The sequence below is a fragment of the Rhinolophus sinicus genome, chromosome 14 (genome assembly GCF_057876585.1).
Source record: "Rhinolophus sinicus isolate RSI-liver-muscle chromosome 14, RSI-T2T, whole genome shotgun sequence".
NCBI classification, from domain to species: domain Eukaryota; kingdom Metazoa; phylum Chordata; class Mammalia; order Chiroptera; family Rhinolophidae; genus Rhinolophus; species Rhinolophus sinicus.
Genome location: NC_142514.1, coordinates 53,820,835 through 53,835,335, shown reverse-complemented (window position 1 = coordinate 53,835,335; position 14,501 = coordinate 53,820,835).

The following is a 14,501-nucleotide window of genomic DNA, read 5'->3' as shown; positions in this document are numbered from 1 at the left end:
TCCATGGGTACTAGATGCAGTGTATTTACTCATAAACCAAAATAAATGCTCAATTGTAATCTTAATTTTCCTTATGGTTATTATTAAACTTATATCTGTATTTTGATAGCCATGTAGCAATTTTTTTGTTTTCTCTCCCAACTAAGTTTTCTCCCCAACTACTTTTGCAAAATTTAGTAAAAATAACAATGAGAAAATTTCAGTGATAAAAACTTTGGGCTGATCTGCTACCAAGAGCATAGAATAGACACATTAATGTGCAATTAACAATACAAAAATAAAATTATTTTCTTTGGTTGTCACTCTATCATTTTACCCCAGCAATTATGTATGTCCTTTTTCTTTAGAGAAATCTAATTCCTGAATCCATCTCCCCATTTATCATGCATTCATATTGAATTCTGAATCACATAATCCTTGGGGCAATTGCTATGGATGCATCTTGTTAAAATGCCAAGAAAATAAATCAAATAAATAAATCAATGCCACAAGAATGATACTTAGAACCTGGATTATATCAACAACATCCTAGAATGCCATCTTTCAGCTGCCCATTATATCACAGGGGGTCTCCAATCAGTGGGCAACTCTCCACACCATATGTGCACCACTACAGCGGCCCAGAGAAAAAAATGCAGATTAATTCTTGTGAAACAGTAATCAAAGCATGAATCCCATAGCTCTGTTCTTTCCAACTAGGGTCCAATTTATATGCATTTTGAAACAATTTATCTTAAAGCCATTTAAACTAAAGCAGTGGGAATAAGGTCAAGTAAATTTAACCTCTTGACTACAAACCATTAAATCCTACTGTGTTAAGGAGAAATATAAACATTTCTAATAATATTAATGTTCACTCTAATTTGAAAAGAGAAGTATGTATCTCTCCCTCTCAGACAAGGGCTTTTAAAAATCAAAATTAGTTACTTTGGAAGGTCATGTCTATGCCCTAGAATTCTCTAACTATCCATCCCCAACAAGGCAATTGTTAGAGTCCTTATCGTTTGCCTATGTGTGGAAGTGGAAAGGAATATTTAAGAAGGGGAATATTGATTGTAACACCTTTCAAATTATATTGCACTTACTAACAGTATTTCTCCTTGATGTAAGGCTCTGTCCAGAGATAGGAGAAGAATGACAGTTTACAGTTTGTTTCCTGTATCCCAAAGGAAAATTTGATACTATTGTGATATTTGTACAGACAAGCAGGCACCACGCTATACTAAAAGTACACTGAACTTTTCAATGAAAGCTCTCACTGGAGCTTATTGTTTTTATCCTAGTGATGTGACTCTTATTAGAATTAGATTTCTATATCTCTCCCATCAGGGAAGCATCATCTTATCAAAAACTTGAATATTTTTATTCACCAAATATTGTCATCACATAAATACCATTGGGAAATATATGAAAAAGATCGTACACCACAATTGAGTAGTATTTATTCCTGGGATGCAAGCTTGGTTCAATATCTGCAAATCAATTAATGTGATATATTGCATAAACAAATGAAGAATAAAAATCATATCATCATATCAATAGATGCACAAACAAAGTTTGAAAAAATCTAGCATCCATTTCTGGTAAAATCTCAACAAAGTGAGAATAGAGGGAACATACCTCAACGTAATAAAGGCCATATATGACAAATGCATAGCTACTATCATACTCAACAAGGAAAAGCTAAAAGTGATTTCTTAAGATCAGGAACAAGATAAGGATGCCCACTTTCATCATTTATACTCATCATAGTATTAGAAGTCCTAGCCACAACAATCAGACAAGAAAAATAAGTAAAAAGGCATCTGAATTAAAAAGGAAGCTGTAAAACTGTCATTATTAGCAGAAGACATGATATTATATATAGAGAACCCTAAAGAGTCCATCACAAAGCTATCAGAACTGATAAACAAATTCAGTAAAGTAGCAGAATATAAAATTAATATTCAGAAATTATTTGCATTTTTATACACCAATAATGACTTCTCAGAAACAATCCCATTTGCACTTGTATTAAACAAACAAACAAACAAAAAAAGTGCTTAGGAACAAATTTAACCACAGAGGTAAAAGACTAGTACTTGGAAAATTATAAGACATTGAAGAAGGAAATTTCACTAAATAAATAAATAAAAATAATAAATAAATAAATAAATAAATAAATAAATAAAAATAAATGGAAGCATATACCGTGCTCATGGATAGGAAGAATTAACATTGTTAGGATATCTACACTACCCAAAGCAATCTATAGATTCAATGCAATCCCTGCTAAAATACCAATGGTATTTCTTACAGAACCAGAACAAATAATCTTAAAATGTATATGAAACCTTAAAAGACCCCAAATAGTCACAGCAATCTGGAGAAAGAACAAAGTGGGAGGTATCATAATATCTGATATCAAACTGTACTACAAGTCTATAGTAATCAAAACAGCATGATACTGGCATGAAAACAAACACATAGATCAATGGAACAGAATAAAGAGTCCTATAATAAACCAATGCTTATATTGTCAATTAACCTACGACAAAAAAGGCAAGACTATACAATGAGACAAAGACAGTTTCTTCAATACATGGTGTCAGGAGAACTGAACAGATATATGCAAAAAAAGTGAAACTTGACCACCTTTTTATACCATATACAAGAACAGACTCAAAATAGATTAAGGACTTAAATATAAGACCTGAAACCATAAACCTTCTAGAAGAAATCATATACAGTAAACTTTCTGCCGTTGTTCTTAGTAATATATTTTTTTAGTGCTATATCTCCTTGGACAAGAGAAACAAAAGAAAAAAATAAAGAAATAGGACTGCATGAAACTAAAAAACTTTTGTACAACAAATAAAACCATCAATGAAATGAAAAAACATCCTCCTAAATGGGAAAAGATATTCACCAATGATACATCTGATAAGGGGTTAATATCCAAAATTTATAAAGAATTCACACAAGTTAACACCAAAAAAACTAGCAATCCAATTAAAAAAATGGGCAGAGGACCTGAATAGACATTTCTCCAAAGAGGACATAAAATGCCCAACAGACATATGAAAAGATGCTCAACATCACTAAACATCAGGAAATACAAATTAAAACCACAATGACACACCACCTCACACCTCTCAGGAAGGCTGTCATCAATAAATCAACAAACAACAAGTGTTGGCGCAGATGGGGAGGAAAGGGAACCCTCCATACACTGTTGGTGGGATTACAAGGTGGTGAAGCCACTATGGAAAACATTATGGATGTTCCTCAAAAAATTAAAAATAGAACTACCTTAGGACTCAGCAATTTCACTTCTGGATATTTACATGAAGAAATCTAAAACACTAATTAGAAAAGATATACTCACCCCTATATTCATTGCAGCATTGTTTACAATAGTCAAGATATGGAAGCAACCTAATACGCATTAATGGACAACTGGATAAAGGAGATGTGGCATATATATATATATATATATATATATGATGGAATACTACTAGGCCATAAAAAGAATGGAATCTTACCACTTGCAACAACATGGATAGACCAGAGGGTATTATGCTAAGTGAAATAAGTCAGATGAAGAAAGATAAATACCTTATGATCTCAACTATATGTGGGATCTAAAGAACAAAATAAATTAACCAACAAAATAGAAACAGACTCATAGATGCAGGGAATACATTGATGATTGACAGATGGAAGGGGGTGTGGGGGATTGAGTGAAAAGGAGGAGGGATTAAGAAGTATAAATTGTCAGTTACAAAATTGTCATGGGGATATAAAATACAGCATAGGGAGTATAGTCAATAATATTGTAATAACTATGTATAGTTCCAGGTGGGTACTAGACTAGTCAGGGGAATAATTTCTTAAATTATATAAATGTCTAACCACTATGCTGCACACCTGAAATTAATGTAAAATAATATTGAATATCAACTATAATTGAAAATTTTTAAAAAGGTAGGAAAAGGTGAAGGGGAATGAGAGGTTCAAATCTCCAGGTATAAAACAAATAAGTCATGGGGATATAATGTACAGCATAGGGAATGTTATCAATAATATTGTGATAGGACTATATGATGTCAGATCTTTGCTGGATTTATCACGGTGATCACTTCTTTAAGTATATAAATGTTGAATACCTATGGTGCACATCTGTAACTAATATCATATTGTGCACTAGCTATATTTTAATAAAAATCTTTTAAAAATCCTATTGGTTCAGATAGCGTTTGCATTTATTTCCTTTCGCTGTAATGTCATTTTGCTGGTTAGGTAAAGAAGAATTTTCTGACTTTGGCAGTATTCTCTGTGTCATCAATTGCACTGCACAGGCAGCTATCTGGCTATAAAACATCAGGCTGTTTTAAATAGGATGGTAGGTGTTTTCTGGCTATGGGGATGAATCCCATCTTTATGGAAACTGTGTTTTAACTGAAAGGGTTACAGAGCCAAGCCAGTGCACATAAGCTTTAAACTGGGAATGCGGATTACAGGTGGTTCACTGGTTTTTGATGTTTGAACAGCCAGGATGAGAATAACATAAAGAAAGGGATATGTGGTTTGCAGGTCCTATTTCTCTTGATCCCATTACTTCAGTAACTATTCTACTTTTCAATTAAACAATGGACATTAACACCACTATAAACCAAAGACAATATTAGATGACTATATATATATATATATATATATATATACATACATATACATACATATATATATATATATATATATATATATATATATATATATATATATACACACACACACACACACATATAGTGCTCTCAAGGCATTGCAAGATAATTGAGCAGGACTGATACATACAAATTCAGTGTAGGGTAGAAAGTACTTCAATAGAAATGCGTGCGGTTCTACGAGAGCAGAAAAGAAGTGTGCTTTTAGTAAGAAGAGAGTGAATCAGTGACTCTTGGAGAGATGATGATACTTCAGCTGTGTTAAAGGATTCCCCAGTCTGGTTATATATTATACGTTATGTGTTAGCAGGACTTACATGAAACACAATATATTGAAATATCTACTTGGCAGCAAATTGTCAAAATCTATAACCACCAAATGTGGACAACCATCACACGTGACTACATAAAATATACCAAATTGGAAAACAATAGATTTTGTAACCTATACTTGATCTTTTGTACCAAAATTGAGAAAACAATCCAACACAAAATTGCAGTTTTTGCTACCAAAGGAAGCTATGCCTATTCTGTATTAGTGTGGCTGTGCAATTTCCAGGCTGATTAAAGGTGTTGTGGTAGGAATGATATTTGCTATTATTATGTAGTTGTTACTGAGTATCAGATACTCTTCCATTAACAATTGAGGAATATTTCATATGTCCATCCTTCATTTATCTGAGCATTATCCTGTAGCCACCATGGACTTATGGAAAGAACAATGAAGAATCAGGAAACCTTGGATATATTATCATGAACTTTGGGCAGCCAAATAATATGCCTGAATCTTAATTGATCAATTAATTGTGAATAGCTTTTGTAGATTAATTGATAGTGTTGTGTTACAGTGCAATGAGATAATAGTTATTAATGTAAACTTCAAAATATGCAAGTACAAGGTACAGTGCAGTGTGGATTAAATATGGGAAACGCCTCATGGAAAGTTGAAAACTGAGAGACCACATGATTCAAATACAGACAATAATAGAAATCCTGTAAAAAGTAATTTAACATATTTAAAATATTAGGAAAGCTTTTTGAAAAATAAAACTCACGTAATATCCCCACATTAAATATTCTATTAAGAAAGAAGTGCAAGTTGTCACATTCCACACCTCCAATGCCATCTTCCTGAGGGAAATTACAAGGAATCATTTGATGTGCACTTTTGGGAATAGGCCATTAACTCAAAGTTTTATAAATTCAGTAAGGACATTTATTGAAGATTGGACCTAAACTGTGGAAGAAGAACTATGTTTTTAGCAGTGTTTCTGAACTTAGGTACATATATTTTATTAGCTAGGATAAGATAGGTTGGGTTGAGGTAATAAATACACAAAATCCCTTTGGCTTAACACAAGAAAGTTTAGTTTTCACTGAGGAACCTTGTGGTGCATGTCCAGGTCAGTTTCTAAGGCCGCTGATTTTCATGTGTTGGTCCAAATTTCTCATTTCATCACCATATTAATACTAGGCCCTATAATCACCTTAGCAGGAAAGGAAGTAGAAAGTCCAACACTCCCATTTAAATCCTTCCACCTGGATGTGACACGTCACTTCCATTTACATTTTATTAAGTCACACTTAACCTCAGGAGAGCCTAGAATTGCCATCTTTCTGAATACTTTGATGAAGAGAAAAAAAGGATATTAGTGAATGTTATAATGCTCACGTTATATGTTACTTACGTTAAGTAATTTTTCCACGCAAGAGAGGACTAAGTCTGCCCTTTATTCATCAGGTGAAATCAGAACAGCCTTTGATGTATTAGATTCTGAATTCCACCAATTCATCATGTATTGCCCAAGAAGGCAGTTTCTTTTGTGCATCTTATTTTCTTTCTTTCTTTATCCTAGTAGATCTCTTTTAATTTTCACTACTATATGTCACAAATTCTTAATCTTCAGTTATGTACTTGACACTTATATTTAAGAACCATAGCAAAATTGTATCACAAAGGGAATGCTCAGTGGTGTGCTAGAGTTGGCTTTTTCTGGTCCCTGAGAATTGAGAATTGTCTAGTACTGTATTCACTGAAATCATCCTGGTGGCTTGATGTCGTCCACAGTGAAAGTTTATACAGCATGGAAATCAACAAATGCTAGAGCTCAGTTTCTTTTATTTTCCCAGAGGGCTGGATGTTTAATATATAACAACACACCACTGAGAGTACTACTTCTTTCCATGTACTCTGCAATATCAATGTGAAAAAGAAAGAATTTTTATCTGCAACTTTGAGACAGAGAACTAGGAACAACAAGGGGGAAAAATGTTCATAAGACTATGGGCCAAGAATCAAGTCAGAAAACCTTTTCCAAATTATTAAAAAGGGCAATGGAACCAATGGGTAAGAGATTCAAAAGAAATGGGGAAGAGGGCCAGTGATGTTTTATGAATACTTCCTAGTGTGTGGTTGCCTTGGCTGGGTTGATGCTTTAAAGAAGTTCCATAGTAAGTAAAAAGCTACTGATACTCAAAATAGCAGGATTTTGTTCAGAAATAAGGAATGCTTCAATTCAATTTATCGGAAGTAACTTCTTCACTTAAGACAGATTCTGTGAAACATTTTGTGCTGTTGTTTTTATCTCCCTGTAATAAAATCTATTTACATATCTACCCTACCAGACTGAGGTTTTGGGAGTGTGAGGAATGTGTCTTAGACAGCTATTTATACCCTGGTTCCTGACATGGAAACTGAAGCATAGATGGCACCTAATAAAAGTGTTAAATTGACCTGAATTTAAAACTCTGATACAGTTGCAGCATGTCAGGATGTATCCCAGTTTACTTGCTTTACATCAAATAGCCTATAGGTATTGCTGGATGAAAACACACATAAATTTTAGAAAGATAAATATTTGAATATAAGGTTATAAGAGTCTTGGATGAACCTGAACATGAGACCTCAACTAGGAAAATAACTTTGTCCTCTTGTGACTCTCTCATTGGGACTTTGTTGGATTTAGACTACAAGAACCAGTGAAACAAAGAAGTCAGTCTGTTGGGTAACTATTTTGTTCCTATAAAAGATCACAAAGCTTAATACTAATACAAACATTGGAATTTTTACAAGGTTGAACAAAGAAATGCAGACTCCATCAAAGATAAGACTCCATGTCTAATTTATTTACATTGCTCAAAACAACAACAACAAAATGACATTTAGTCACACAAAATACAATTTGACCAGGAAAGAAGAATAATAATAGATGTCATTTATAGTAACTTTTCCTCAGTTTAACCTATGGTTTAAATTATATTTACTGTGGGTATATCATGGACTTCCCATAGGTGAGTTCCAGTTTTCTCATGGAATAGGAGACAATGGGCTACAAGAATCCATGATGGGCTTATCTGCTATGACTGTTACTAGGGAAATTATAATCCTGGAACCAAAAGATGGTTCTAGAGTTATGCTGCAGGGTCTCTGGTCCCACTCCCTGCACAAGATATGGTGAGACCAAAAAGAAACACCAATGGAGCCATGGATAGGAGAGTCATACCACTATTTCTCGCTGGCAGCTGCGTTGAAGATACAGGAAGCAGGAGCCACAATCTGCTGGCTGCTATTTTGCCAACCAACCAACCAACCCCCTTGCCAACTGCCCCTTCCCTATGGCAGTTATATCAGTGGCTAATGTCTAACCAGTAAAAGCTGATGGCCACCCAGCCACAGTGGATGGCTTTCCACATGAGGCCGAGAGCCTGGATACTGCTCTCTGGGACTTTGTCCCCACAAGAGTCATTGTTTGGATAAGTTTGGAAAAGTTTGGATATAAGGTTTTTAGAGGAGCAAAGGTAGCCAAAATTGATTCTGCCTTTGACCTCAATATACAAGATTTTTGGTAATCCCTTAAATATGCAGAAACATAAGCCTCTTGGGGTTATGAGACATTTCAGGTAGGAAAGTGAGAGTTTATAAAAGAGAAAACCAAAATATCTATGTGGGGACAGAGCCAGGAGTGCAATTTCCAGGCTCTCGGCCTCACGTGGAAAGGTGCTGGCTCAGGTAGTAAATGGCCATCGACTGTGATTGGATGGCCATCAGCTGTGGCTAGTTGGCCATCAGCTGTAACCAGTGAGCCATCGGCCACTAATATAACTGCTGTGGATATGCTAGCAGAAAAATGGGGGCTAGCAAGAAGATGATGGCTGAGCTAGCAAGCGGTAGAGTGTAGATTGCGGATCATGTGGCTCCTGTTTCCTGTGTCTCCAACCCAGCCACCAGTGAAAATATAGTGATATGACTCCCCTATCTATGGCTCTGTTCCTTTGGGGCCTCACCAACTCCTGCATTCTTATGTAGGGAGCGGGACCAGAGACCCCTCATGACACCTTGCATGACACATGGTACAGCGAGCAGGGTACGGTGCCGCCCCACATGACACCCAGGATGACAATCTATTATCAATTTTCTTTCATTTTATGATACAAAACATGCTTGTTTTTGTTTGAAAAATTAAACTAGAATGAAACACATAAGTGTAAATAATAGAGAGCAGGTGGCTGTGGGTGCCTACTCTAAGTCTGTTTTCCTAAGCTCACACATTTTAAGCTGCACCTGGTAAGAAGTGTTCTGTACTCAACACATTTTTCCTACAGGACTTCTTGGTATTTAATAATAAAGTTTCTGACCATTACAGAGACAGAGACACACATAGATTCTAAAAAAAAAAAAAAAAAAAAAAAAAAAAAAAAAAAAAAAAAAAAAAAAAAAAACTTTCCTAGAAAAAAGCATGATTATGTTTAAGAAAAGGAAATATGAAATATTTTTGTCTTCTTTTTGAGCACATAAAATTGTGTTAAATTGACTTTCATAAGAGGGAGAAATGGTCCCACTACTAATATACATATTTATACCATAAATCCATAAGTATCCCTATTATATAAAATCCTATATAAATGGTCAAAGCTAATTTTGGGAAACAATAGTAATTTGGACAGCATTCCAGAAGGTGATCAGATTCTCTTCAGTGTTCCTAATCATTTGTCTTAGGGGGAGTGTAATTTGTATTTTAAAGCTAACACATTACCTAACTAGGAAATAGATTTTAATGTTTTCTTTTAATACAAAAGAAAGAAGATAAATTACACATCTCTTGCAGAGGAGTCCAAAAACCAGAGATACACTGAGTTCTTACAAATCTTTTACTAAAGGAACACAGACTATCAAAGAAAATGAACTACAGTAATTTGTATCAATATGTTCAAGGGTTCCCCCCCCCCCCAGGGAAAGGACTATAAGAGAGAAGGGTATTAAAAAATATAAAAAAAAATGTAAGTGAACTGAAAAAAAAAAAGTCACCTTAAACACAAAGTCTAAAATTTCTCTTTTCTTATGAATATTTCAACAGGTAATATATTAAAATGGGTCAGAAAGTAGCTTCAAGGACAAGTTCAAATTAAGCTGAGGTTTTTATCTTGAATTCAATTTAACTAATTATTTTAATAAGTGAAGGTGTTATCTAAAGCAGATTGTAAATCAGCTAATTATTTACTCTGTTTATGTTTTCTATCAAATTATCCATTTCAATACTGTAATAAATATTATGTTTAGGGAGATGCAGGTGTAATGTCTATGTAAAATGAACTAGAGCAAAATCACTAACAGTATCATAGAAAGCAGGTGTATAGTGTTAGTGGTTAACCGGGGGGAAAAAACCAACACTTTAGACAGAATGTATATCACATATATATTTTCTTGGGTCTTAGCAAAATAAAAGTATGGTGTGGGGACAGAGTCCCAGAGAGCAGTTTCGAGGCTCTCGACCTCATGTGGAAAGGTGCTGGCTCGGGTAGTAGATCGCCATTAGCTGTGACTAGTTGGCCGTCAGCTGTAACCAGTTAGCCATTAGCCACTAATATAACTGCCGCGGCTGAGCTAGCAAGCACACAAGCTAGCAAGTGGGGTTGGTTTGTTGACAGAGAAGCGGATGTCAGATTGCAGATTGTCTGGTTCCTGCTTCCTGTGTCTCCAACCCAGCCGCCAGAGAGACTATAGTGGTATGACTCCCCTATCCATGGCTCCTTTTTGGCCTTACCATGTCCTGCGTTCTTGTGCGGGGAGCAGGACCAGAGACCCTTCATGTCATAAGGAAAACTTAATTCACTTTAAACTATTGCTAAAGTGGTTTTTCAGACACACAGCTATTTTTAGAGAACTTATATTTGGCTCTTGTTCCACCCCTTGCTCCTCTTCCTCAAGTGCTTATCTCCCCAAAATGTCCTGTTCTTTCTGCTAAAATCAATTTGTTCATGAAAAATTTCAAGCCCAGACAACCCAACTTCTCTTATTTTACTTTTTGACCTCGGTAGACATGGTCACACTCACTGGGAAATAAACATGGACAGCAATGTGTGTGTATATGTTTGTGTCAGACAGGCAGAAAGTGAGACAGTGAGAGGCAAGGGGGAGGATAAAAAGGTCGGGGGAAAGAGAGAGAGAAAGAGAGAGTTTTGTTTCTTGATTGTGTGGGGCTGGTAGCAAAAGTGAAAGGGAAGTAGAAGGAAAGTATATGTATAGGTCTGATATTTTATTCAAGGCATCAGAAAAACATAATAGATGATGGGAAAATTACCTTAATATAATGAAAAAGAATAAGTCCTTGAAAACTCCTATTTCTCATTCATTTACATAAGAATATCCTGGAAATGCAGAAGCCAGTTAAAAAGGACATTACCTTGACATTGGAAAGTTGGAAAAAATAAAGAAGATTCATTTTGCTTCATTGGTATGGGGTTAAGTCCTTTATTGCTGAGAAATATTCAGGTCTCTGATATCTTAGAAGTAGACTCATGTTGGATGAGGGCCTTGCATCACTTAAATTAATTTCCTCTTCCAACAAATAGTTTTGAACACGTAAAGTTTCCTGTAATGTTAAGAAACCCGTGGAGTTTGCCCCCAGAATCTCACGACCTCACGAGGAGGACTGGCAGATATTTAGGTAATAATCACCTCACTCACTGCACACCATGGACAACACAGAGCAGGGACAGCTCAACTAATCTAAGAGCAGAGAGGAAAAGCATGCTTCCCTTACAACTTGGAAACCATCATAGTGATGTTTCAATTACCAGTTTAAGTTCTTTAAGGTAATTTTTTTCTGGATATCTTTTTTTAAGTAATTTCATGTAGGAGATTGTCTCCAATATAGAAGGTGAATCCCTTGAAGATTCAACATAGAGAAAATTTAAAAAATAAACTAGACAAATATACCAATTTGGTTAGAGTGATGTATTTGTTTGCCAATATTACAATTGTACCCCTTCCCTTTTACATTGTGCATACAGGACAATGTGGGTCATCTTTTTTTCCAGATGACTTTCTTGTAAATAATATAGTTACTGCCATATAGTCATGCATAATATGGTGTACTAATTGTTTTTGTTCCCCTTCTTAAGAAAGGAAATATTTTTATATTACATATATTTTTATATTATATATAATATATATATAATATATATAATATAAAATATAATATATATAAATTTATGGGGGTGACATGGTGACATTGGTTAGTAAAATTATATAGGTCTCAAGTGTATATTTCTATAAAACATCATGTATGTATTGCATTGTGTGTTCACCATCCAGTCAGTTCTCCTTCCATCACCATATATTTAATACCATTTAACCTCCTCTACAACCTCCCTCCTCCTTTACCTTCTGGTAACCACTAAACTGTTGTCTGTGTCTATGAGTTTTTGTTTGTTTGTCTTGTTAATTTTTCGCTTTCAGTTTTATATTCCACATATGAGTGAAGTCATAATATGGTTCCCGACTTTTTCTGACTTATTTCACTTAGCCTTATAATCTCAAGATTCATCCATGTTGTCACAAATGGCACTATTTCATCTTTTCTTATTGCAGAATAGTATTCCACTGTGTAAATATACCACAACTTCTTTATCTAATCATCCATCGAAGGACACTTTGGTTGTTTTCATGTCTTGGCCACTATGAATAATGCTTCAATGAACACAGGGGTACATATATCTTTACAGATAAATGTTTTCAGATTTTTGGAAGGACAGATACCGAGAAGAGTCATTGCTGGGTTGTAGGGTAATCCTATTTGTAATTTTTTGAGGAAGCTCCATACTGTTTTCCATAGTGGCTCTACCAATTTACATTCCCACCAACAGTGTATGAGGGTTCCTTTCCTCCCCCATCGCCCCAGCAACCTCTGCAACACTTGTTATTACCTGTCTTGTTGATAGCCATTCTAACAGGTTTGAGGTGATATCTCATTGTGGTTTTGATTTCCATTTCCTTAATAGCTAGTGAATTTGAACATTTTTTTTATAAATCCGTTGGCCATTTGCATGTCTTCTTGGGAGAAGTGCTCATGTCTTCTGCCCATTTTTAAATTGGATTGTACTTTTAAAAAAATGGAATTAAGTGATAAACACTCAGGTTTGTAACTCAAACTGACACTTACTATCTAGATAATCTTGAAAGTTAAATCTCTTAATCTCACTGTATCTTAGTTTCCTTCCCTTGAGAATAAGAATGATAGTGCCTCTAACACTGATTTGGTAAAAATAATTAGAAACACAATAAATGTAAAAAACAGTTCTATTCCATGGTGCATAGTGGGAACTCAGTATAGTTAAGTGTTCCTAAATAAGTCTTTTATCAAAACTGACAATGACAATAAATTTGAAAACACGGTTGTCTGTTCAGTTGATTGACACCATGAGGCACTGGGTTGTGAGAATCCCTTTTCAGTTACCCCTCTCCCCTTTAATTTAAGAAGAATTTCAGTGTTATCATCAAATGTGTCTGTGGGTTCAGTGGCATTTGAAAGGGGTAATTGTGTTAAACCAACTGCACTTCAATTTTAGTTGAATATTTTTAAATAGAGACTAGAAATACAAAGGGGTCTTTAGGAAAGCTGTTGAAATGTCAGACACAAATGATAGCACATCTGGAGACAAACACTTTCACCTTCTTCCCAAGGACCTGTTCAGGTATCCCACCTTCCCTCCAGCTAACTACCTTTAGGATACCTTGGAAACAGAGCCCACCGAAAGGAAATGCCTTCCCCTCTCTAATGCAGAATTTCAGGTCTTAAAAGAGTTAGAAACATGGTACCACACCCTTGCCATATTCCCTCTATCTTCACATATTCATTATAGCAGAAAATGTGCCTATAGCAACAAAACCACTTAGCATAAGATTGTATTGAGGTTAAATTGTTAATTGCTTTTTTATTATTGGAAAATGGTACTAGCTTTGAAATAATCACTATAAAATAAAATCGGGATGTATTATTAGGTAGTGTGATTTAGTTGTTTTCTTGTTAAATCCTAACAAGTTCTCACCATGTTAGCAGAGTCTAGGAATAAATCTGCCATTACAGACTGTTTTCTGTGGCTCTATGAAAGCTCACCTATTTCTGCAATAGCCATACTTCATTTAGAGCATTGAGTAGTGAGTGGTAATTATCCAGCTTGTTAATTTTTCAAGGGGGATCAGATGGTGGGCTAGGCAGTATTGTATTGTATTGTGGAATAAGCATGTGATGAGAGACTCAGAGACACCTAAGTGCAAATCATTTAGAAATCAAGATAAGGGTTAAGGAACCCAGACATATTTAAAGTGTACATCAGGCAAGGCAACTACAAGTTTCTATAGCTAAGTTGAACACATGCACATACACACACACAAAAAAAAAATTCAGCTGAATAAAATACATTTTAATTATTAGTCATGGTTTTAGCCCCCAAAACAAAGGCAAGGACATTGGTAGCTAGGGATATCATTATTTCTAAGTAGCATCTAGTGAAGTTTAA